Genomic DNA, 23,577 nt, shown 5'->3' with positions numbered 1-23,577 from the left:
TTTTAAAAATACTTTTTAACAGTCATTATTTGAATCCCACCACCATCGGAACCTGTTGTTAAAACGTTTGAATCCCACCACTGATTCAAAATATACACCAGAGGTGGTTGCCTCAGGTTGTGATGGGAAAGGCAGATAGGAGGGGAAAACAGATCTCCCCAGTTCAAAATTGCAGAGTCTGTGGTGAGCCAAATACTATCAGCTCCAAATCCACATAAAGGCCATAGTTCCTTTCTTGCAGAAGTGTAGCTGGTAATGATAGCAGTATTGAGCCCCATGGCACAGAATTGTAAGATGCAATACTACAGTCAAAGCTCCGCTCATGACCTGAGCTCCGTCTTGACAGAAGTCAGTTTCAGGCAGCCAGCTCAAGGGTGACTCAACTTTCCATCCTTGTGAGGTTAGTAAAATGAGTACCCAGCTTGTTGAGGGTAAAGAGTAGACAATTGGGGACGGCACTGGAAAACCATTCCATAAATAAAGTTTATCTAGTAAATATCATGATGTGACATCACCCCATAGGTCAGTAGTGATCCAGTTCTTGCACAGGAGACTACCTTGCCCTTTAATGGTGGAAGTGGAAACAGGAAAGGCTGGCAACACATATAGTGCTATTTTACTAGTGTCCAAGATGGTGGTTTCCCAGGGCACCTAAGTCTTCAGCAAGAGCAGAATATGGCAGTATTCCCAGAACTAATAGAGGCTTACCACATAACAAAATGTTGACTGGTTGAGTTTTAGGAAAAGGAAACGAGGTAATGGGAAAGTCATCAGAAGTCAGTAAAGATGGAAGACAGTTGTGGAGGACACTCAGGTTCTACTGCACTTCAGTGATATCATCAGGAATGTAATGGAGCCCAAACTGCATGGCTACTCAGAAAGCACACAATCTCTTTTCCACGAAAGGGAGGACAAAATGATTTGTATCAGCAGATCCCAGTTCAACTGCAAATGGTGGATGGTGGGTAGCCTTCCCATATCAGTGGCAGGGCCTTGTTCACCTGAAGGGGAATTGTCTGAGTAACCATTGGCTGTCAAAAGTTTGTGCTTGATTGGAAGTCCCACCCTGTTCCCTAATGAACACTGTCTCCCTTGTGGGGCTTCACTCTATTGCCAGCTGACATTTTGAATCCCTGACAAGTTCTCTGCACACTCATTTTGTTTCCTTCTGTCTGTAAAATGTCTTGGCATGAAAATCTATTTTTAAAGGTGCAGGAACAGGAGTGCTTGCATGCAGATTTCCAAGAGTCTGTGTGACTAACTCCCAAGGGACATGAGCCCTCCTGGCCTTATTGAGGATGCCACAGAAGAATGAGTCAGTGCAAATTCTCCAAAAGATAATGGAGGAGATTCACCAATGAGAGTGGGAATTGGAGAACCTATTGACATTTTGCATGGTTTCATATCCTTCATGAGTTTGGGACAGACAGCATGAACCAGATTTTTTTTTAAAAAAAAAAAGATAGAAATTATGTTTACATATAAATCTTCTATTCATTTTTTTCTTTCACCATGAAACAAATGATCTTGAAAGAAAACTCCCACTCAGCCCTTTTTTCATTGCTGCTGCTTAGCTGATCTTCTAGTCTCAGTGTTGCCATTCCCCAGACAACTCAAGGCCAGAATGCAGGACAAAAGCAGATAGTGGGCATAGTAGGAAGCAGGTCTCCAGGATTGAAGAGAGTTCAGCAGTTGGACTGGCCAAGAAATGAACAAGCCCTCCTCAAGCCAGGCATTACTCCTATCCAACTTAGTTAAAGGGCTTTTGCACACTTATTGTTTGTGGCAAGCCAGTGTTCTTTGTAGTGGGGTTTCTAAAAAAATTTTCTTTAAAAGGGAAGTCTCCTGCTGTGAATTGTCCCCAGATGCGCTGAATTTATCAGCCATTTTGTCCACCAGCAGCTTCTTTTCCTTTTCATGCAACCTCCCTCTGAGGAGGTTGCCTGTTTTTGTTGGGGGAGGGGGAGGGCATATTTGGTCTATTGATAATTCAATAAACCATGTCAATTTCACTGGTCTATTGAATTATTGGTAGATCGGCAGCATGAAAATTAAAAGAACCGCGTGGCCAATGGGGTTGTTGGGTGGACAAGGGAAGGTGGGGAGGAATGAAAAAATATTGGGATAAAGTAACACATGGCCATGTCCTTCACTTTCCCTGAGAAGGCAGCGGAAAAGTCTCTTTACCCATTTTCAGAAACCATGGAGATTCTCTGACCTGCGGTATAGCGAGTTTGGGAGCAGGAAAAACGTGTGTGCAACTGAGAATCTGACCTAAAGGGAATGTACACTCACATGAGAGCAGACCACAAATCCATAAATGGTTACACATTACTTTTTCTTGGCAAAGGCCAAGAGTGACCTTTGGCAGTCCTGTGAGGTCTGGGGAAGCCAATGAACCACCTCATGGGCTGAATCCTTCTGGACATAATAACCTGGACCCTTCTGATCTGCAAGCTGAAGAGTCTCGTGATAAAGTGGTATTGAACAGAGACCCAAATGTTGTAGGATCTGAGAGACTCCAGTTTAAACCTCTATTCTGCCATGGAAGCTCACTGGGTGACTTTGGACCAGTCACACACTCAGCCTAAGCTACCTCACAGGGTTTTTGGGAGAATAAAATGGACGAGAGGAGAATAATGAAAGCAGGTTCAGGTCCTCACTACAGAGAAATGCAGGGTATAAAAATAAGTAAATAATTAAAATAAATTGTTTGAGATGACATCACAGTGTAACAGCCAGCCTGATTTGACTACTTTTTATTCAAAGTGAATGAGGGCAGGTGAAGGTGAATCAGAGTAATTGGAATGAATAAGCTCATTTTTCCTAGGAGAACTTAAAAAAAATCACCAAAAACGGAGGTTTTTAGGCACTGATAGAGATATTCAGCAAAGGAGGGCAGAATTTCACCTCAGCCTGGTGTTTTCCATCTTGGATCTGGGAAGCCATCAGATAGTCTTGACAGTCCCATTTGGCAATAAGAAATAATAGCATGTTGATCCAAGTGATCGAAAGAGGGAAAGATCTAAAAGGAGAAGAGGTGGTGTCTGTGCACTTTCCCATGGTTCTGACTGCATGACTGTAAACTAATCCCCACCCACCCCCATCCTTTAGCTTAATCTACAGAGGACAAAATGGAGGAAAGGAAAGAATGCAAGTGTCTTTGAGAACAAAGACAGGATATATAAATGAAGTAAATAAATATGCAAATATAAAGACACTTTTCATTAATATGATAGAAGCCAATATATTAGAAAAAAGTCAGTGGAGGGGTGTAAGAGAGGCCTATATGTACCCCAATTGAGAAGGAATCCTTTCTGATCCATTTGTAGATGGCAAGCTTTAGCTCTGTATCTTTAGCAGCAACACCAGTATGCCAATGTTAGCTTTCCTGCATGAGTGGAAAGCATCACCTGATGACTCCTAAACATCAAGTTTCTGCTAAAGGCACAAGAGCAGGCCAGACTACTTTTTTCTAGACAGTTGGCAATTGTTAGTTCTAGTTTTGTTGCTCAATGTACAAATTGGCTGTTACATTTTTGTTCCCTCCCACTCCCCCCTCCTTTTTTTGCTCTCCTCTTTCGTTGCTCTACCAGGAAATCATCTGTGCGTATTGGGTATTCCCCAGATAATCCTACAATTGCAGCTAAACAAACCCCTCTCCAGCAATCTGCCGAGAGAAACTTGTCTACAAAAAAATCCCTGGCCTTCAGAGGATGAGAAGCCTTTGGTTTTCATTCCTAGGAACATGAGAACGATCACAATTTCTACCGCAGCCCTCAGTACAGACTTTTAATTAGCAACTCAAACATGTGTTCTCCATCCTTTTAAGCTGATCTAGGAAAGCTCAGATGAGGTTTCGCCTGCACTTCACTGCTGCAGTGCGTGTGTCGTAACATGACATGAAGGGAGAGATGAGTCAAGAAGAGACAACTAATCTTGTCTTTTAAAGAGATTTGTAGTTCTCCTTTTCTTTCATTTATGCAGCGTTCCACGGGTGTCTCAGGGCCAGCTCCAGAGCACTGGCGAAGGCAGGCATTTCTTTGCTGGAATCATCAAAGAGCCCACCGGGAGTGGATAGATGTTTAAATAGTGTGGAAGGGTGTCCCCTGGAGAGCACCCAAACCCACAGGGGCCACTTAGGTTGACTTCATTGGTGACCCTCCAAGGCAATAATACCAGAAAGCTAGTCCACCCATGGGGGTGCCTCCCACTACCTCAGCAGTGCCTCCTTTCTACTCTGCACAGAGAGTAGCTATGGGGAGAGACTGTGGCTCAGTGGTAGAGTATCTGCTTGGCATACAGAACGTCCCAGGTTCAATCTCCAGCATTCCCAGTTAAACAGACCTGGCAGCAGGTGGTAGGAAAACTGTCTGCCTGAGCTCCTGGAGAGCCTCTGCCAGTCAGAGTAAACAGGATTTAATCTTGATAGGCCTTTTATGCACTTGTGGTCTGCCTCACATTAAGCGCATCTCCCCTTTGGGGTGAATTCTTCATTATGTACTCATTTTGGCCTCTCCAGAAGTTACCACGCTATCAGATCAGAGAAGCTTCATGGTTTCCCGTCTGTCCCCACCTTTCCCCAACCACACAACAGCTCTTCCAACCTGGATTGAAATAGCTTTAAAAAAAATGTTTGCACTGCAGGTAATTCAATAGACTCGTGAAAAAGAAGAAGAAGAAGAAGAAGAAGAAGAAGAAGAAGAAGAAGAAGAAGAAGAAGAAGAAGAAGAAGAAGAAGAAGAAGAAGAAGAAGAAGAAGAAGAAGAAGAAGAAGAAGAAGAAGAAGAAGAAGAAGAAGAAGAAGAAGAGAGTTGGATTTATATCCCCCCGTCTCTCCTATAGGAGACTCAAAGGGGCTTACAAACTCCTTTCCCTTCCCCCCTCACAACAAACACCCCATGAAGTAGGTGGGACTGAGAGAGCTCCAAAGAACTGTGACTAGCCCAAGGTCACCCAGCTGATGTGTATTGGAGTATACAGGCTAATCTGAATTCCCCAGATAAGCCTCCACAGCTCGGGTGGCAGGGCAGGGAATTCAACCCGGTTCCTCCGGATTAGAGTACACCTGCTCTTAACCACCATGCCACTGCTGCTCCTGACATGATCTATAGCCCCAAGCTGACACCACACACAAAAAAAGGCAGCAGGCTACCTCCTCAGGAGGAAGTTGCATGGAAATGGAAAGGAAGTGGCAGGCAGGCAGGCAGGCAAAATGGAGGATTGGATCGGCATGGCTGGGGATGCGTCACAGCAAGCAGGAGACTTCCCCTGCAAATGAAAAACAGCAGGAAAATCACACTTCAAAGCAAACAGCCATGCTGTAAGCAGTACATATACACAAAAAAGTCACAGACCGATAGTTTGACTCAGTGTAAGGCTGCTTCGTGTGTGGTGCCCTGGTTTCCTCGTTCTCAACCTGTCTGTCCTTCCCATTCTTATATTGCCCAGGGCTACAAAACATATGAGGGTGAAGCCTGCTGTCCAGCGCAGGAACAAAAAGCCCAAAGAAGGAAAGAGTACCTCAAAACAGAAGTTCTTGCATGTAAGCCCCCTTTGAAAAATAAAAAAGATCCATGCCTGAGAACGATAGCTTCACAGCACGACTGTCAGCGGCTGCCTGTTCAATAGAGGGCCTGTCAATTAGAGCCACCGATGCTGGCTGCCCACAATAGAACTGTCATCAGGTTCATAATGATGAAATGGATTTTCTGATGTCGTGGGCCTCCCACGCTAACAAGCTCCTGGCTGAATGTCAAATCTTTATCAGGCAATTAAAAGAGGTAATCATCTGATTTGTAAGGAAACCCTAACATCCCGTCTTTTCTAAATGTTGCAATTAATATATTCAAGTAATGGAATGAACCTAGTCCCTGGCTATTGTGCCGTGTTCCACGTGGCCACATCCGGACCTTAAAGAAAAGGTGAGAGTGAATCCTCAGTTTCCATTTTGCCTCATTAACAAAGGCTGATATATAAACTTCCTCTTGATGGCTTCTTCTGGCATAGCGTAGGTCACAAATAGAATCATAGAATCATAGAGTTGGAAGAGACCCCATGGGCCATCAAGTCCAACCCCCTGCAATGCTGGAACACACAATCAAAACACTCCCGACATATGTTCATCCAGCCTCTGTTTAAAAACCTCCAAAGAAGGAGACTCCACCACTCTCTGAGGCAGTGAATTCCACTGTCGAACAGTCCTGACAGTCAGGAAGTTCTTCCTAACATTTAGGGGGATCTCTTTTCCTGTACTTTGAATCCATTACTTCTTGTCCTGGTCTCTGGAGCGGCAGAAAACAAACTTGCTCCAACTTCAGTATCACATCCCTTCAAATATTTAAACATAGCATCTTTTAAAAAAACATCTTTAAAAAAGATCCTGACCCTCATGAAACATTTTGCTAGTCTCTACCAACACAACTTTTGATAAATTATCACCAGATTCCTCTGTGTTTTTCGAAATATTTTCTTTGTAAGATGTCCCTTTAGGTAAAATCTGGCTGCAGATCCCAGGTCTTTTCAACTTCAGCTCTTCCTTGCTCTGATGTTTCTTCTAGGGAACAGGATGCTGTATAAAAGGGGGCATTACTATTCTTTTCAGCAGAGCAATTTCATTAAAACTAATGGGAGCCCAGCTAAATAAACACTTTTGGCATTCATTTTGGTTTCATTTTGTACCCCTATAGTCTGAGAAACGTTGCATCTATTACAGGGAATAATAAAGGTCAGAGGGAGGAAATCTAAGGGAATTGAACTGACAGGGAAGCTTCCGATTTAAAACATCAAACAGTTGGTTCACCAAAAGAGAGTTGTCTAATAAGGTTTTCTTTCTAGAGTTCGTCTGTTCACCATGCAAGACTTTCAGCAGGAAGTGGAGACAAGTTTCAGTCAAGGTTTAGAAGACTTCCCCTTTGGTTAGAAGGAGCTCTGCAAAGAGGACACAGCAGTTTACTCTCTAACTGCCAAATACTCCAAGGCCCCTTCCACACGGGCCAATAATTATGGGTTTAGGACACTAAAAAAAAACATGGGGGGGACTTTGCACAGATCCTGCCCCCCAAAACAAGTCTGCCCCCATTATTTCCCCTGACCCAAGTTTTTTTTTAAATCACTAAACTAGTGAGTCTTTTCAAAAATCCCGGGTTGCAGCCGTTTGCGAGTGAACGGCCAGGCAGGAGGATCTTTATTCCCCTCCCTTTTCATTCCCCCCCCCATTTTGCAGCTTGCATCTGCATAGCTACACAATTGCAGATGGTTGTATCATGGGACATCGGCATGGCTGTGGGGGTTCATTTGTGCTTGTCTGCATAACTCCGCACAGGTGGGAAGTAATTAAAAAAATAGGCGCGTCTCCATGCCAAGCCATGACAGCCACCTGGATTGTTTCCGTGGGCTCCATCACTGCCTGCACGGATGCATGTGAACATTAAACCAGGAAAATGGGTTCCTTTATCCCTACTGCAACCCAGTATACATTTGCTGTGCTTCAGAAGGGCCCCAAGTTTGTCCACTGGCAAAAAGCAGCAGAGCTGTTTTGGGGAACAAGAGAAAAGAAGTGTGGCATCACGCTGAGGATGACTTTTCATCTCAAACTATTTCTCAGGCGACCTGGTACAAATGAATGTCCGTCCCCTCTCCCTTATGTACACAGACACAAATATAGTAGAGTCGGAGCTTGTTTTTTAAAGTAGAAGTTCTAATCATTCATGAGTTTGTAGGTTTAGAATGTAAACTATAGCTAGTTGTTTTCTTTGTAATGTATCTCAAAGGAACTGACCTTGGCTAGCAACGCCAGGCTTCCTTCTGATGGTGCTAATAGAATAAAAGGCTGCTTCAAGTTCCATCAGAAAACAGCCATATGAAACAACTGTAGCGCAACACTTAGATAAATGTCTCTAGAATCTGTCTTCAGTAGTATTTCCTTTTTTGTCTGCTAGGTGCTCTGGTTAAAATCAGATGGCTACATTGAGCACAGCCATAAAAACTATACTATGCCTGGTCAGTTAGCATAACAAATGATATTGCAAAGCCAGGCCTGAGATGCAGGCAGAGGCTGGTGTAAATATTCTCTCTCAAGGCTACCTTGAGTAACTGATAGATATTCCGTTGCCTAGGGCATTTCTCCCAGTTGTAACAATGCCAAGGAAGCGTTGAAATGCATTTGAAGGATTAGAACCACATATCATTTTGTCAAAACAACCGCAGCTTCCTGAACAAACAGTGTATCACATGGTGTCAGGTTGGCTCCTAAGCTTGACCTAGGCTTCATTATAATATCAAATCTCCACCCAGGGGAGATACTAAGATGCGTCTTTTTGAACATGCATCGTATGAAGTGGGTTTCACATGTAAGAATAGGTAAAAGGAAGGTCTTCTTGTCCTCACTGATGACATTATGATGATGTGGACTTTATAAGTCTGTAAACTACTGTAAAACTTGAAAGTTTCTTGTATTCTTTGCTTCTGCCTTTTGAAACTGATGCTTCAGCCAAATAAAATTTATATTTGATTTATTATACCTCTCGCCCTTTAAATCTGGCCCTTTCTGCACGGGCCTCTATGCGCCCTCACACTGGCAAGAATTCTGCGGTGGGGTGGAGAGCCGGTCGCTTACTTTATAAGCGTCGCGAGCAGCTAAGCAGAGAGCGGTAAGAGAGGCATTACCGCATGGAGCCGCCTCTTCCCTGTCCCTCTCCCGCACCATTACCTATGCGTCGGCTGTGGAGTAAGCCCTGCTGGCCCTCTAAGCCCATACGCTGCCCTCACGACCTCCAGGGGGGGTCGGAGGGACAGCGAAGGAGAAGTCTTAGGAAGGACAGCAGAAGCGTGGCACAGCGGCAGGTAAATGGAAGAAGACAGCGCTAACGATGTTCCGGCTGATTGCTCTTCACACGCACCGCCCGAGGCTGCGCATGTTTAACTCAAAACTACCCGCTTTAAACGAATTGTTTTTGGCTGACCTGATCACCACCCTGAGGGAGGAGGAAGGGGAGCCAGGTGTTCGAAGCTGCTCGCGTTTCAGCAGCGCCGCCCGCAATCGCTGAAACGGCCCGGACCTAAGGGGCAACCACGTCTTGACGGAAAGGGCCTCTGTTATTGAGCCAGGACTTTGGAGTTTAACAACTGATGCAAATCCTAGACACATCAGAAGAAGCCCTTCCATTTCTTTCCCAATGGAACTTAAGCTAGAAATCCACACCAGTCCTGTATAATGGTTTGGGACCTACATTCCTGAAGGACTGCCTACTCTTTTATGAACCTGTCCAATCGCTATTACCATCTTAGGAGAACCATTTTTGGGTTTCCCCACCTTCAGAGATTAGGTAAGAGTTGACCCAGGTCTTCTCAGGAACATTCTCCCCAGAGAGATTTGTCTGTCCTCTTCTGAGTGAGAAAAGACATTTTTTTATTTCATTCATGATCCCTCCTTCCTGCCCAGTGTTTCAATTGTTTTTATGTCTGTTTATATTTGAGCTCGTGAATTAATTGTTTTAACAATGTGGGATTAATAATTTTTAAATGTTTTAATGGTTTTAAAGTGTGGTTTCATTATGCATATTTTGATGTGTTAGGTGCCTTGGTAGCCCATGTGAGGGGGAAAAGGCAAGATATACATTTTGCAAAAGAAAAATAAATAAAATAAAATAAAATAATGCTCATCTGTGAAAACCTGGCTTGGTTCATGTTCATCTGGTCAAGTTACAAATGCTTCCAGATTAGCCTGGAGAAACTGTCAAGACTCTGCCATTGTGATTCTGCCTCACTGTCTTGTTGTATCCTTCCTTCCTTCCTTCCTTCCTTCCTTCCTTCCTTCCTTCCTTCCTTCCTTCCTTCCTTCCTTCCTTCCTTCCTTCCTTCCTTCCTTCATCCTGATCCTTCAGACTGCCTTTAAACATGTCCAGTTAAGGATTGGACCATTCTGAGCGATGCTTTGAAGATCAAACCAGTGACTACTGGGTTCTTCTTTGGACCACTATGGGATGTTGTCCATGCTGTGCCTTTGCTGTCCTTAGCCTTGCTTCTCCTCTTCTCCTTGAACTATGTTTTTATGTCACTAATGCTACTATGGAAGTTTGGACATTGATGTGGTAGCCTAAATCAAGCTACGTACTACCTACATTATGGCATGTAGCTCCTGTAACATTTCTGAGACACCAGTTTCTGATGTTAAAAATGATCCTTTCACTTCAGACCTATGTTTTGTGCAACAATTAATTGTTTCCCAGCACAAAAGCAATGGGAAATGTACTCACAACTCTTACTCCCTTACACAGCATTGATAGATAATGCAGCTCACATCCTTCCATGCTATAAGTACATACGTTCTTGGCAGAACTGACCAAAGATGCCACCTGTTTTTTACAAGCCCATTTTGCCATCCATCATAACTGGGATTGTCTCTTTAAGCAGCCTTAATACTGAATAATTCACTTGCTTGTTTGCTTCATTTATACTCTGCTTTTCTCTCCATGGGGACCCACAGTGGCTTTGGATCTCTCATTCTCCATTGGGTGGACCTTTGATGATAAAGGAATAAAAAGATTGCCTAAAGAAGATGGGGAGTTGGCAGAGAAACTGGATTCTTTGCATATTTTTACGTGCAAAATGTGAGGCACATGCCCAAACCAGAGCCCCCGTTCCTAAAAAGGATGTCTGAAGAACTGAGTCAAATTGAGGTGATGAAAGATGACATTCTAGGACTAGTAGGCAAACTGAAAACTAATAAGCCTGCAGGCCCAGATGGCATACACCTGAGGGTTCTTAAAGAACTCAGATGTGAAATTGGTTATCTACTCACAAGTATATGTATGTACCTTGTTGCTAAAATCAGCCTTCATGCCTAATGACTGGAAAATAGCAAATTTCACGCCAATTTTTAATAGGGTTCCAGTGGGAAGCCAGGAAATTACAGACCAGTTTGCCTAATATCTGGTTTTTGCAAATTACTAGACCCAGAACTAAAGAAAGAGTTATTGAGCACATTGAAAAACAAAGTCTATAGAGGAAAATCAGCATGGCTTCTGCAAAAAGAAGTCTTGACTCACCAACCCCTGGGAGTTCTTTGAGCAAGTTAACAAGCAAGGGACAGTGTCAGCCTGGTCGACATTATACATTTGGATTTCCAAAGAGCTTTTGGCAAGATACCTCTTCAAAGATTTCTGAGTAAGCTTAGCAATCATGGGATGAGAAAAAGTTGCATTAAAAGTTGGTTAAATAGCAGAAGACAGAGAGTAGGAATAAATAGATAGTTCTCACAGTGGACAGAAGTGAATAGTGAGGTCACACAAGGATTGGTAAAGGGACCAGCGCTATTTAAGTTATTTGTAAATTATTTGGAATTGGGGGTGAGCAGTTTAGTTGCCAAGGTTGCAGCTGATACCCAATTATTCAGTGGATTGTGAAGAGCTACAAGAGGATGTCTCTAAATTGGGTCACTTGACAACAAAATGGAAAATGAAGTTCAACATGGATAACTGTAAGGTGAAGTACTCTGAAACCAAAAAATCCTAATTTTATGGTTACACATTACTTTTTCTTGGTTCATGGTCTTTCTGAGTCCCTAAATACTTTCAAAACAATAACTGGAATGAGGGGAAGGACACTTTTCAATGCTGCCAAAAATGTCCTTGAGAAACAGTAGGTTTAAACCAGCCAGCGTGGTGTAGTGGTTAAGAGCAGGTGGATTCTAATATGGAGAACCAGGTTTGATTCCCCACTCCTCCACCTGAGTGGCAGAGGCTTATCTGATGAACCAGATGTGTTTCTGCACTCCTACGTTCCTGCTGGGTGACCTTGGACTACTCACAGTTCTTCAGAACTCTCTCAGTCCCACCTGCCTCACAAGGTGTCTGTTGTTCGGGAAAGGAAGGGAAAGGAGCTTGTAAGCCACCTTGAGTCTCCTTACAGGAGAGAAAGGTGGGGTATAAATCCAAACTCTTCTTCGTTGGCTACACAAAAACCCTTTCTCTCTTTTTCGTAAATGTGAACGTTAGGTGGATACAATCCAGTGCATACTTTGAGAGTGGTTTTAACATTCGAATCGAATTAAAACAATCAGCCACAGTTTAAATAGGATAGTTAATTTGCACGGAAATCTAATGTATGGAAAACAACATTCCATCTGTGGATTTTGCATGTGGCAAGGAAAAGAATCACTACCTTTAAGGTTCATTTATTAATTTGGGGGCAAGATGTTGTGCGATTCATCCAGTTCAACATTTGCTTTGAGGTCCTCTTTCTCAATTTAATTTATATAACATTTCCCCACATACGTTACGGCAGGTCAAAATCTTTCATATGGAAAGTTTTCCTGATGCAAAATGTGCGTTCATCAATATAGCATTTCTTCTAAGAAAAATGTCAATTTTAACAAAACATGTTTACGAGAAAGAAATGTTAAAACAATTTGTCATACTCAGTTGACATTTCAAAATGATGTGATGATTTTTTGTTTTTAAACTAAGATCTATTTTTGGTTCAAAAATACACAGAAAACACGATATAAGGCAAATGCTATCTGGAATAATAATATAACTCTCTAACACAAAATATAATTTCATTGTTCAAAATATATCAATTATTTGACTTACTTTGAATTTCTTCGCAAATTTTTAATGAACAAAATAGATATATTATTTATTGCTGGCTTGCATCTTTCCTGAACAAGATTTTTTAAGGATTTCTATTCAACAGGATTTACAATAGATTTTTTTTTTTAGAATTTTCAGGTTTCCAGTGGATTTTGACTGCTCCATTAATAACTCATTGTGCATCCATAACTGTAACACAAATATGCATTTTGCATGGGAGGACCAAACACATCAGGGGTTTTGGAATACTGCAAGCCCAATCCAATGAGGAAGACTACAGCAGCTACCAGGGACAGTGCCGCAGCACTGCTCCCAAAAAGGAATCAGTGGCACAGGCACCAGTGGAAAGAGAGAAAACAACCCCCTCTCCCTAGTCAGACCACTTCCTAAACAGACTTATGCCATGCATTTTGCATGCGTAAGTCTGCACCACTGAAAGGGGGCATTCCTGGGCTGAAACGTCATTGGAAGCTGACTAAAGTTGACTCCTCCCCTGGGAACAGCCGTGGAACGCCCCCCTGGAAGCCAGTGCAGACCTGAACGGCGTAGCAGCAACAGCGTCTGGCCTGATTTCCAGGTTTGGATGCCATGCTGCTGATCCACTCCCCTGTGATGACCTAAGTGCCCGAATGCCAGCATCGGTGCCAGTTTGCCTGACACAGTGGGTGCACAGGGGTCACACCACTTCTGATCCTGCTTCATCCTATCACCCCCACCCCTTTGAATCACACAGTCTTTTATTCTCTGCAACTTTTCATGTTTCTCATACTTAAAAAGTACAGACAAGCATAATTGTCATACACTGCATGCTTCAGTGTGCATCATGTTCTCCAATCAAAAGCACAGATGCCAATATAGATTGTGAAATGGATGAAAAATAGATAGAAAACAACAGCTGAAATTTAACACAGCAATCCTAAATGGAGTTAGCCCAGTCTAACTTCACTGAAACTTACCTGATTTGAACAAGCACCAAGAGAGAGTGAGAAACTTTTATTTGAACCAGGTAACATCAAATCACAAATTAACTTTCATCCACCAAGAAAAAAATAATCCATCACTGTCAATTAGTATCTGCAACAGGGCCGGTCCCCACTGTATTGTATGTGCATGTGGTCCATCAGTTTGATTCAGCAACTAGGAAGAGTAAACACTGGGCGGTTATCTGGTTTTGGCTTCAGTGTACATGTGCTTTGACTGAACAAATGGCAATTAAGTGGAGCGCTGATGTTGTTATATTTGTTTCTGATACTGCAAATGTTCGAGTCGATACCCATCTGCCTGATTAAAAAATATAGCACTTGGATCCTTGCTAGGCTAATTATGATTATGGGATGTTATTAACTTTTATGTGTCGCTCAATACAAACATTAGGCCATTGGAGTGAGAGAACATGGACTGTTCTCTAGAAATGTGTGCAGGAAATCTGCAGGATTTGTTGAGAATGTCAGGTTTCATTTTTACCAAATAAATAAATAAGCGATTTCTAACCTGAGAAGTGGGTGGGCAACACCGAGTGCGGATTCCGAAAGGAATCAGTGGTCAGGAGTTAGGGCAATCAGTGCGGATTCAGTGGTCAGGAGTTAGGGCAATCAGTGGTTTCCAAGCCTACGAGAAACAGCCAAAAATGCAAGACAGGAAAACAGAATAAATCATGCAAATTTAAGCATTTTGCAGGATTCAGTCAGGTCAGTTGTGACAAATCACTCCAAGGCAGCAGAGTAGAGGAAAAAGAAGCAACAACGAGGTCACAGCCAGACTCTGGCCTTTTGTGCATGCTAAGAGTCAGTGCAGTGCAATGTGGTCAAAGTGCTAGATTAGAATCTGGGAGACCCACATTCAACCCACTTTGCCCTGAAGCTTGCCAGATGACATTTCAGCTAGTTAATCTCTTTCAGCCTAACCTGCCTCACAGGATGGTTCTTCTGATGATTAGAAGATCAGTCCGGACCAGGTCTACTCAAAATCCTACTCAGATCTATTCAATGGGGTTAGTCCCAAGCATTCTTAGGAGTGCACTAAAAAAAACAATACTGTAAGATGCTTTTGTAACCTCAATCTGTGGGTTCTGTGGCGCAGAACTTGGAATGAGTTTGCAACAACAAATTTTAAAAACAAAATGGTTTACTTTCTTAACATATAACATCAACATTTAACATCACACTTCAAGGTCCTGTTCAGGTTGCATTTTCAAGTCCTTATATTTAGTCTACTGATACTGCCAAGTCCAATTCTTCTTTGCAAGTGGGTTGGCTCCTGAAGACTCCAAGGGCTTGATGAACAGGATTCAACATGATGAACTCTCACCCATTACAAACATAAAAAACCCTGAAACAATAAACTCCAACGTTTACAACATAGCAAAAATAAACAAATACCTTCCCACTAGTTCCCAACAACATTGCAGTTACCTTAACAAGGTGTTAAGGGCTTATACAAATCAAGGTCCGGTAGCCTTGTCTCCTCCAAACTACATGAGCTCTGCAGCCTCTTGCTGCTTTGAGTCTCCACCCCTTTCTGGGTCAACCCATTCTGAGCATGGGGGTTACACTTTGGGTTCCCATTTGGCAGAAAAGTGGAATATAAATATCTGAAATATAATAAATTTTATTTTAGCTTTTCCACTTGCTAGTCTGTTTGATTGCCCACAGTAGAGATGCCAAACCGAGAGATTCCCCATGCTTAGAAATATGAGCTTCAGCAACTTCATTACCAGTACCGAGGAGAGCATTACGGCCCCTAAATTTGCCTAAGTTGTCTGAACCAGAAAAGAACTTTTCTCTCTGCCAACCATACTGACTGTGGCGGCTGCTGCTACTGCAGCACCAGGCTTTGGAAATAGCTCTATTTGGTCAGGTAGGTGTCCCTCTGTCAGCTCCTCCTCAGAAGCTGTTTCTGTGGTATCCAAGCTGCGGAATCGCAATGCATGTTGGGAAATGTTAACTGAGATGCTGGGGAGGGGTGGTGAAGAGATTTTCTGCTCACACACCTGCCAGCTAGGGTTGCCAACTGCCTGGAGAGAGAGAAAAATTACCTGTCCCTTTAACAGGGGCTGAATGGCATTTTATTTGCCAAGTGATTTTATTTACTTTCATCCTATGAAAAGCTTCAGCTGCCTTTTTCCACACAAGTCTCTGTTTAAGGGCCAATTTTTTTTCCAGATCCATTGGCAAGTCTAGTGCCCACTGGTTGGCTAGCCAATGTCAGCTGAAACAAGCTTATCACAACTTCAGCAGCCACAGTAAGTGATGGGTGAGCAGGAAGACCCCATAAGCCTTTCCAAGTCATTCTGAGCCTTGAATAGGCTCAGAATGGAAAAGGATAAAAGGGGAGCTGAGTAGGGCTGCCCCACTGCTACAGAAGAGGCAGGCTATCAGTTACTATTTTCAGCTGCTTCCTCTAAATAACGGCACTAGAATCAACTGGGCTGTAATTGCGACAGGGGGCAGGGCACATGGGGAGCTCTGGAGCAGTGAGCATGCGTGCCCTGGGCCGGCTGGGCGGCCGAGCTGTACCTGGCCTGATCGTGTGTGACGCATGAGCAAGAGGGGTGGAGCACGCTCCCTATATATTAGGCAGCATGCAGCTGCTCCGGCCTTCTTCAATGCCTCGAGCAAACTGACCCACCCTCCCTCCCTATTTGGGCAAGGTTTTTTGCTGCTCATATCGTCACAGCCTTGGCGGTTTGGGCAGAGGAGCGCATCATTATGGGGAGGCCGAGCTTGCGTGCCGGACCTCCCCACAGTTGGGAGCCTCCATAAGAGGCATGGGGTGGGGTGGGCTCATGGCACATGCCGCGGAGGCTTCTGCAGTCGAGCCCGTCACCCCAGCAGGAAGGGGGCCACAGCAGGCGGGTGCCCAGGTGGCCCTGTACCTTCTCTGTCCTCCCCAATATGGATTGGGGTTGGTGCCGGGGTTAAGACATGGGTGCTGACCTTCTACTCACATAAAACCGCTGGCGCTTGCTTCTCTGTCTCAATAAAGGGCTGCGGCCCATTTTAATTCCAAGACGTGTCCTGTGGTTATTTACCAGATGGAATCTCCGCACATCTGGGTGCAAATGAAAAGGAAATCCTCTCACTAACAGCAGTAAACCTGGGGCAGAAAATGGGTGGGGCTAGGAAGTAGATTAAAAAATCGGGAAGATCTTGAGGCTTTATCAGAAAGGGAATGTTTGCCTACTCTCTTGGAAAGTTTCTGGGGATTTAGGGACAGAGTTTGGTAAGGGACTCAGCAGTGATGTGATGTCATAGAGTTCACCTTCCAAACCTGCCATGTTCTACAGGGAAACTGATCTCTACAGTCTGGAGGACAGTTGTAATCCTGGGAGGACTCCAGGTCCCACAGCGAGATTGGTAATTGTGAAAGGGAAATGGGTACCCCAGAGGAGAAGAAATTGGGAGCCAGTGGACCCTTTTGCTGGCTGAAGCCAAAGGCTCTCCCACCCTGCACCAGCCCACATGGACTGTTTGGTAAATAACTCAGTAACTCAAGGCCAGTTCCGAATCTGTAGGAATTCCCCAACCCAGAATTGGCAACCCTGGCTCTTTCAGCCAGGTTCCTCAGCCAATAGTCCATCCTATCATGGACCCACCTCAGGTCTGAACATCCTCTTCTATGTTTCTGTGACCTTTTCACTGTATACCCCCCCCCTTCCTCCTTTCTCAATTCTAGACCTGTCCCTGATAAGATTGTTGCTTTCTGCCTCTCGGCATGCTTGACTGCATATGCCTAGCCCTTAGGATGGGTAGAGAGTAAAATCTAAGAAGTGGCATGTAAAAAGCAAGAGGATTTAAATATCTTACCCCGGCCCTCCCCCACTTCCACCAACCTATAATGTACATACCAGCAATAGGAAGCCTGCTGAGCCGTAGAGAGGATAACTCATTATGCATTCACACATATGTATGTCTGTGAGGAGAATGCTGGCTGACATTCTGATCATCAATTAAGAGGTCAGAGATGTCACCAGTGTGAGTATTCCTATACATGCATGAAAACCCAAGGTCGCCATATGTCATTCTTGTATAGGAAGAGTTGACAAGAGAGGCTTGCTCACTGAACCAGGGAGCAGTTCCTAGTGTGGCCCACAAGAGGGCCAGCCAACAGATAGAAGTCCTGGTGGGTTGGAGAGAGGGTGAGGTTTCTCTGCCGAAAAGCTATTGTTTGCTCCCCAGCCAAGTGTGGTTTGCTGTGTAGATATCTCCACTAAAAGTAAGAAGAGGAATGCTGACTATTGCTGAATGGGGGGAGGGGTCTTGAAAAGCTGGATGCATTTTTGAGCCTCAAGGAGGTTTGTTTTATCTTCTGCCACTATTGCTAGCCAGGCCTCCTGGCCAGTTTTCACCCCCACCCCCACCCCTTTTCTTTTAGATTAACAACATTTTCTTTTCCAAAAGTTAGGAAAGTAATAACTAAGAGAAATGGAAAAGGCCAATGGTTTGGGGGAAAGGACAGCAGAGCACAAGAGGAGGTTGTGAGGGCCAGCTTGTATGCTGCAGGTCTGAAAGTAAGAAGGAAAGATCACGGAGGTTTGTGCCCTCTCTGCTGTTCCTCCAGCACTTTCCAGAGAAGCAGTGACCTTGGAAGACAAATCATAGTGGATGCCAGAGAAGGTTCCTGTGGCTGTTTCTTCTCTTCCTCCCGCTGAGAATTCTAAGCAAAACCTGACAGTTTGAGATTCTAGGAATGGGATAAGAATTCCAATCTGATAATCCGGCAACAGCGTAGAAAGTGTTCATCTGCTAAATTCCTCTCATTTGTGGGCAGCGGCAGTAAATCCTGCTCAGAGCAACTATTTAATTCTCCTGCCAGCTGAGCTGTTCTGCTGCTGTCTCACAGCCAGAAATAAAGTTTTCCTGTATTCATCTGCAGACACTCAGATCAGTCCCCCAGGCCCATAAGAAAAATCCTCCTTCCAAAAGGACTTCCTTGGCACTTGCAGAGGAAGCAGGGATTAGGTAATTTCTGCAGCCAGTGCAGTGTGTACCGATTGTTTGCCACTTATCTGATAGAATTTCTGCAACGTAATCTTCACAGAAAGCGTAGATTGTTTAACCAGCCATTTCAGCATATGGAGGGCATAATAATAATAACAATAATAATAACAACAACAATTGCATGCCACCCTTCCCCTATAATTAGCAGACAACAGCAGGATAATCATGTGCTCCCATTTGGCTGTCCTAATAAATTCAAGACTGAAGCCAGAAACTCAGAGCTTACTGTAAGCACATGCTGATACGAAGAAAAGAGAGTAAGATCTTGCTCTCTGGGTTTTCACTCTATCAACTAGGGTTTGTCAGCTGCCCCCTCCACCAACAGGTGATGGGATATAGGATTGCCAGATCTAGGCTGGGAAACTCCTGAAGATTTGTGGGTGGAACTTGGGGAGAACAGGCATCTCAGATGGGTACAATAAGAAAAATGCCATAGAGTCTGCCCCCTGAAGCATCCATATTCTTCAGGGGAACTGGTCTGTGTGGTTTGGAGACGAGCTGTAATTCCAGGAGATCCTCAGGTCCCACTTGGAGGCTACCATCCCTGCTTCCAACACAATGGAGGCCTCCTCTAGCACTCTTTGTCCTGACTGGTCCCAGAAACAGTGTTTTTTCCATTGATCATGTTGTCATGCAGGGAGGCCCACACAAAATTTGCCCAGTTGGACACCCACAGTTAGAGCTGGCTGCTTGCTACAGTTCCACCAAACACGTTCGTTCGTTCGTTCGTTCGTTCGTTCGTTCGTTCGTTTATTACACTTATATCCCGTCAATCTCCCACAGGATTCAGGGCAGCTCACAACATGAAGTATCTGCTTTTTACCAAGTCAAGTCTTTTGTGCCATCTGGCTCTGCAGAGAATCTTCAGATATGTAAACAGTGTTTATTCAATGATTGTTGGGGTTTTGCAAGTGTCTGTCACAACTCAGTTGTAAAAGCGTTAACTGTTTTGCTGCAGTCACTGTTTATGACCTGATCTATTGTTTGTTTGTTTGTTTGTTTGTTTGTTTGTTTGTTTGTTTGTTTGTTTGTTTGTTTGTTTGTTTGTTTGTTTGTTTGTTTGTTTGTTTGTTTCGTCAAACATATATGCCACTCTCCCCCATAGGATTCAGCGACTGATCAGTCAGATAGCCATTTCTTACATGTGAGTGAGCACGTACATCTGAAGTTATAAAGTTAACTCTGTTTCTTTGTTTGAGCAGACACGCCACCAGAGAGGAAACATGAGGTAGATGGCATCATGTGAGCCAGCAGACAGGTACCAAGATGTATACAAACATACAGTAATATAGATGTGTAACAGGAAAGAAAGGATTTCTTATTTTATCTCCATGTAACCCTCCCTTTATAGATAGTAAACACATATATAAAAAGCAGCTGAGAATCTGTCTCTTCTGTTCTGCTCTGCCAACAATGATCCCAACATGTTTCTCATCAAAATGCTTTTTCAGAAGTTTTCAACAACAGCTCAAAAAGTTTCCCAAACTGCAGTTTGAGAAACTTTTTGAACTATTGTTGAAAGCAAAGTTTGATCCCCTGAGAAAACTTTTTGTCCTGAAACATGTCGGGATCATCAAATAAATACTGTTTACTTATTTGAAGATTCTCTGTGCACCTTTTGCTATGTCTTGCTTTCACCTTTTCTGGTACAGCCTATCTGCGCAGTTCTTCTGCTTAGACTATTGTCTGCGAGATTCCAGGGCCTAAAGCAGGAACCTGCAGAGCCCAAGATAGTTTGGAATTGGACAGTATGGAATTGGACATTTTCTGGAGAATGTTTCCTTTGTAAATAGATGTAACTGTAACTGTAGCTGTTAAGATTGCAAGAAGATGGTTGAGCAAGCAGGGTTTGTCACTGCACAATTTTGAATCACGCTTTTAAGTACAGAACACCTGCATGCTAGCCATACCACCCCCCACTGAGACTGAGGCTGCCTGCTTTCCATCTTGGTTGGGCCCTGATTCCTACCTACCTAATAATAATAATAATGTATATGTTCTTCATAGAGGCTGTGTCAAATATTCTCTACTTTCTATGCAACCAAATTAGAATGGGCTGCATGATAACATCACTGAGGGCAAGTGAAATCACTTTAGTGGGAAAGAAGAAGAATGGGAGGGAAATAAACTGTATGGAGTACTGAAAGATTCAGGGTACCTGCTTTGACTGCTGAAAAAAATCATTACAAACTAAGCAGCTTTGGCTTCGCCCTCTTCCTCATGCTGGTGAGGCTACAAAACATTACTTCTGTTGAGAATATGGCCATAAATGCCACACTGTGGCAAAGTAACTGCCACAAGCACTTCCTCGGCTCTCCCGGGCTACGTTTGCTGCACAGCATCCCAGGAGATGGCACCTAATTGCCTTTTCCGCAGGCTGTCATCTTTCTTGAACGCTGCCGTTACCCTGATGGTCCTGGGCTTGTCCAATGCACAATCTCTCGCTCCTCCAGGAAAGAAAAGACTCCCCTGACATCTTTTCTCAACAGCTATGGGAAGCCAATTACCCAAAGAGACAAACTGTCCAGAGATAATTGGAAATATGGGCTTTTAACTGATAAGAGTGTCAACTAAACTCATGTGGGTACTTTAGATGTGTCTCACCACATTGCTGAAGCTCTGTTCATGTTCAGCAGGTACATTATCATGTCAAAACCAGACAGGCACCAAAGCACCAAACCAAATTAGAAGCCGCAGAGCATCCAGCTTCTTCCATAGGCAAAGCCGCTGGAATAGTTCACTCAAGCTTATGAGCTTATCTCAATAGACCAAATGACAAAAGCCTGTGATTTTGCAGCTGGCACTTGGATGCAGACGACTAAGCACTTACTTTTTCATGCTTTTTTAAACAATTGCTATTTGTATTCGTGTTTATTTGGCTGTGTTAACCGTTGCCTTTGCACCAGCTGTTCAGGGTAACTTGCAAGAAGACCCAGGCTGCAAATTGCCTGCAATTAAGAGCTCATGCCAACAGGGGATAGTGTGCATTGGTGTCAGAAAGTGCTATGATTTGGGGTCAGTGACTCTCTCAGGTTCATCTGCCACACCTGGTTGGTGTGAGGACAAAAAGCAAAAAGAAGAACTTCATATGCCATCCTGAGCCCCTGGCAGTAAAGGTGGAATAAAAATGGAGTCACTGGATGCAATTTCTTTTAAAATAACCTTAAAAATTGAGACACAGCAATATCAATAGCATGATTACTCTCATGCTTAAACTAATTATAGCATCAGGATACAAGGTAAGTCTCATTATGGGAAGGAGCTGTAACTCAGTAGTAGAGGATCTATCTGCTTTGCATGGAGAAGGTCCTTGGTTCAGTCCTGGCATGTCCATTTAAAACATAGGTGTCAAGCTCACGGCCTTCCAGATGTTATGGACTACAGTTCCCATCTGGCAGGGGATGATGGGAACTGTAGTCCATAACATCTGGAGGGCTGCAAGTTTGACACCTGTGATTTAAAAGGATCAGGTAGCAGATGATGTGAGAGACCCCTGCCTAAGACCCTGGAGAGCCCCTGATCAGATAAGATTGACCTTGATGGACCAAAGGTGTGATTTCATAGTTTCATGTGTTCATTGTATATTACAGTAGGGAAGACCTGAACACAGGTATGCTTTCTGTGTGCAATTCTGTGTTGACAACAACATGTACCTGCGAGAGCCGACATACTGTAGTGGTTAAGAGCAAGTTGATTTTAATCTGGAGAACCAGGTTTGATTCCCCCATTCCTCCACACAGAGGCTTATCTGGTGAACCAGATGTGTTTCCACACTCCTGCATTCCTGCTGGGTAACCTTGGGCTAGTCACAAGCCCCATCTACCTCACAAGGTGTCTGTTGTGGGGGGAGGAAGGGAAAGGAGCTGATAAGCCACCTTGAGTCTCCTTACAGGACAGAAAGGTGGAGTATAAATCCAAAATCTTCTTCCTCTTCTACCCTCCACAAGTAGGTACAAGTGAACGTTTCCCATGCATTCTGGGTCAAGAAGACCTAACATGATTTTAATATTTACTGCATTTAACAGATTACGTATTTGTTGGTTTCTTTAAGACTTGTGGTACTGTATAATTGGGGAATGGGTGGGAATTATCCTTTGGCGACACATGCTTGTAAAAATATATTCCAAGTAAACTCCAAAATGAAATTATATTACAGGAACTAATTATATTCACCTATAACTGTTGTGGATTTATACATTTAAACTGCAAAGATGTTTTGACTCTGTTGTACAGTGTCTTGTGTGATGTTGGTTGCGTACTCAAGATCAGTCATCTAGAGTCAATTATTCCCCACTCTTTGGGTATGTATCACATCTTCAGGAAATGTCAAAAGTGATAAAAGAATTGTGTGTGTGTGTGTGTGTGTGTGTGTGTGTGTGTGTGTGTGTGTGTGTGTGTGTGTGTGTGTGTGTGTGTGTGTGTGTGTGTGTGTGTGTGATGCAATCAAGGCACAGTTGACATGGTGACCCTGGCTGGAGATTTTCAAGGCAAGTAATTAATCAGCAGTGGTATGTCATTGGCTTCCTCTGCAGAGTCTTTCTTTGGTGGTCTCCCAAGAACTGACATTTCTTGGGCTCATAATAATGCACTTTCAAACTGCTTTCACTGTTCTTTGAAGCTGTGCGGAATAGCAAAATCCACTTGCAAACAGTTGTAAAAGTGGTTTGAAAACGCATTATTTTGCATGTGCGGAAGGGGCCATTGTTTCTGAGATCTGACAAGATTGGGTTATATACCAAACTGCCTCCCCTCTAAAAGAACTATAGCTCATGGAACATTAGTTTTAGATTATCGAGAATCAAGCGTAGTTTTGAAAATCAGTATGTGGAACAATGTGGGTGTTCCTGCATTCCTAGATCCGCTTTCGTTAGCCAATAAAAAGTGTGAAATCCAACAAAAGTATTTTCTAGATCAATATAGTATGCTATCTGTGGCCCAAGGACCATTGCAATTTTCACCCAAGTTATTGTATGAATGCATGAGCA

This window comes from Sphaerodactylus townsendi, linkage group LG13 (genome assembly GCF_021028975.2).
Source record: "Sphaerodactylus townsendi isolate TG3544 linkage group LG13, MPM_Stown_v2.3, whole genome shotgun sequence".
In the NCBI taxonomy this organism is placed as follows: domain Eukaryota; kingdom Metazoa; phylum Chordata; class Lepidosauria; order Squamata; family Sphaerodactylidae; genus Sphaerodactylus; species Sphaerodactylus townsendi.
This window is presented reverse-complemented; position numbering follows the sequence as displayed.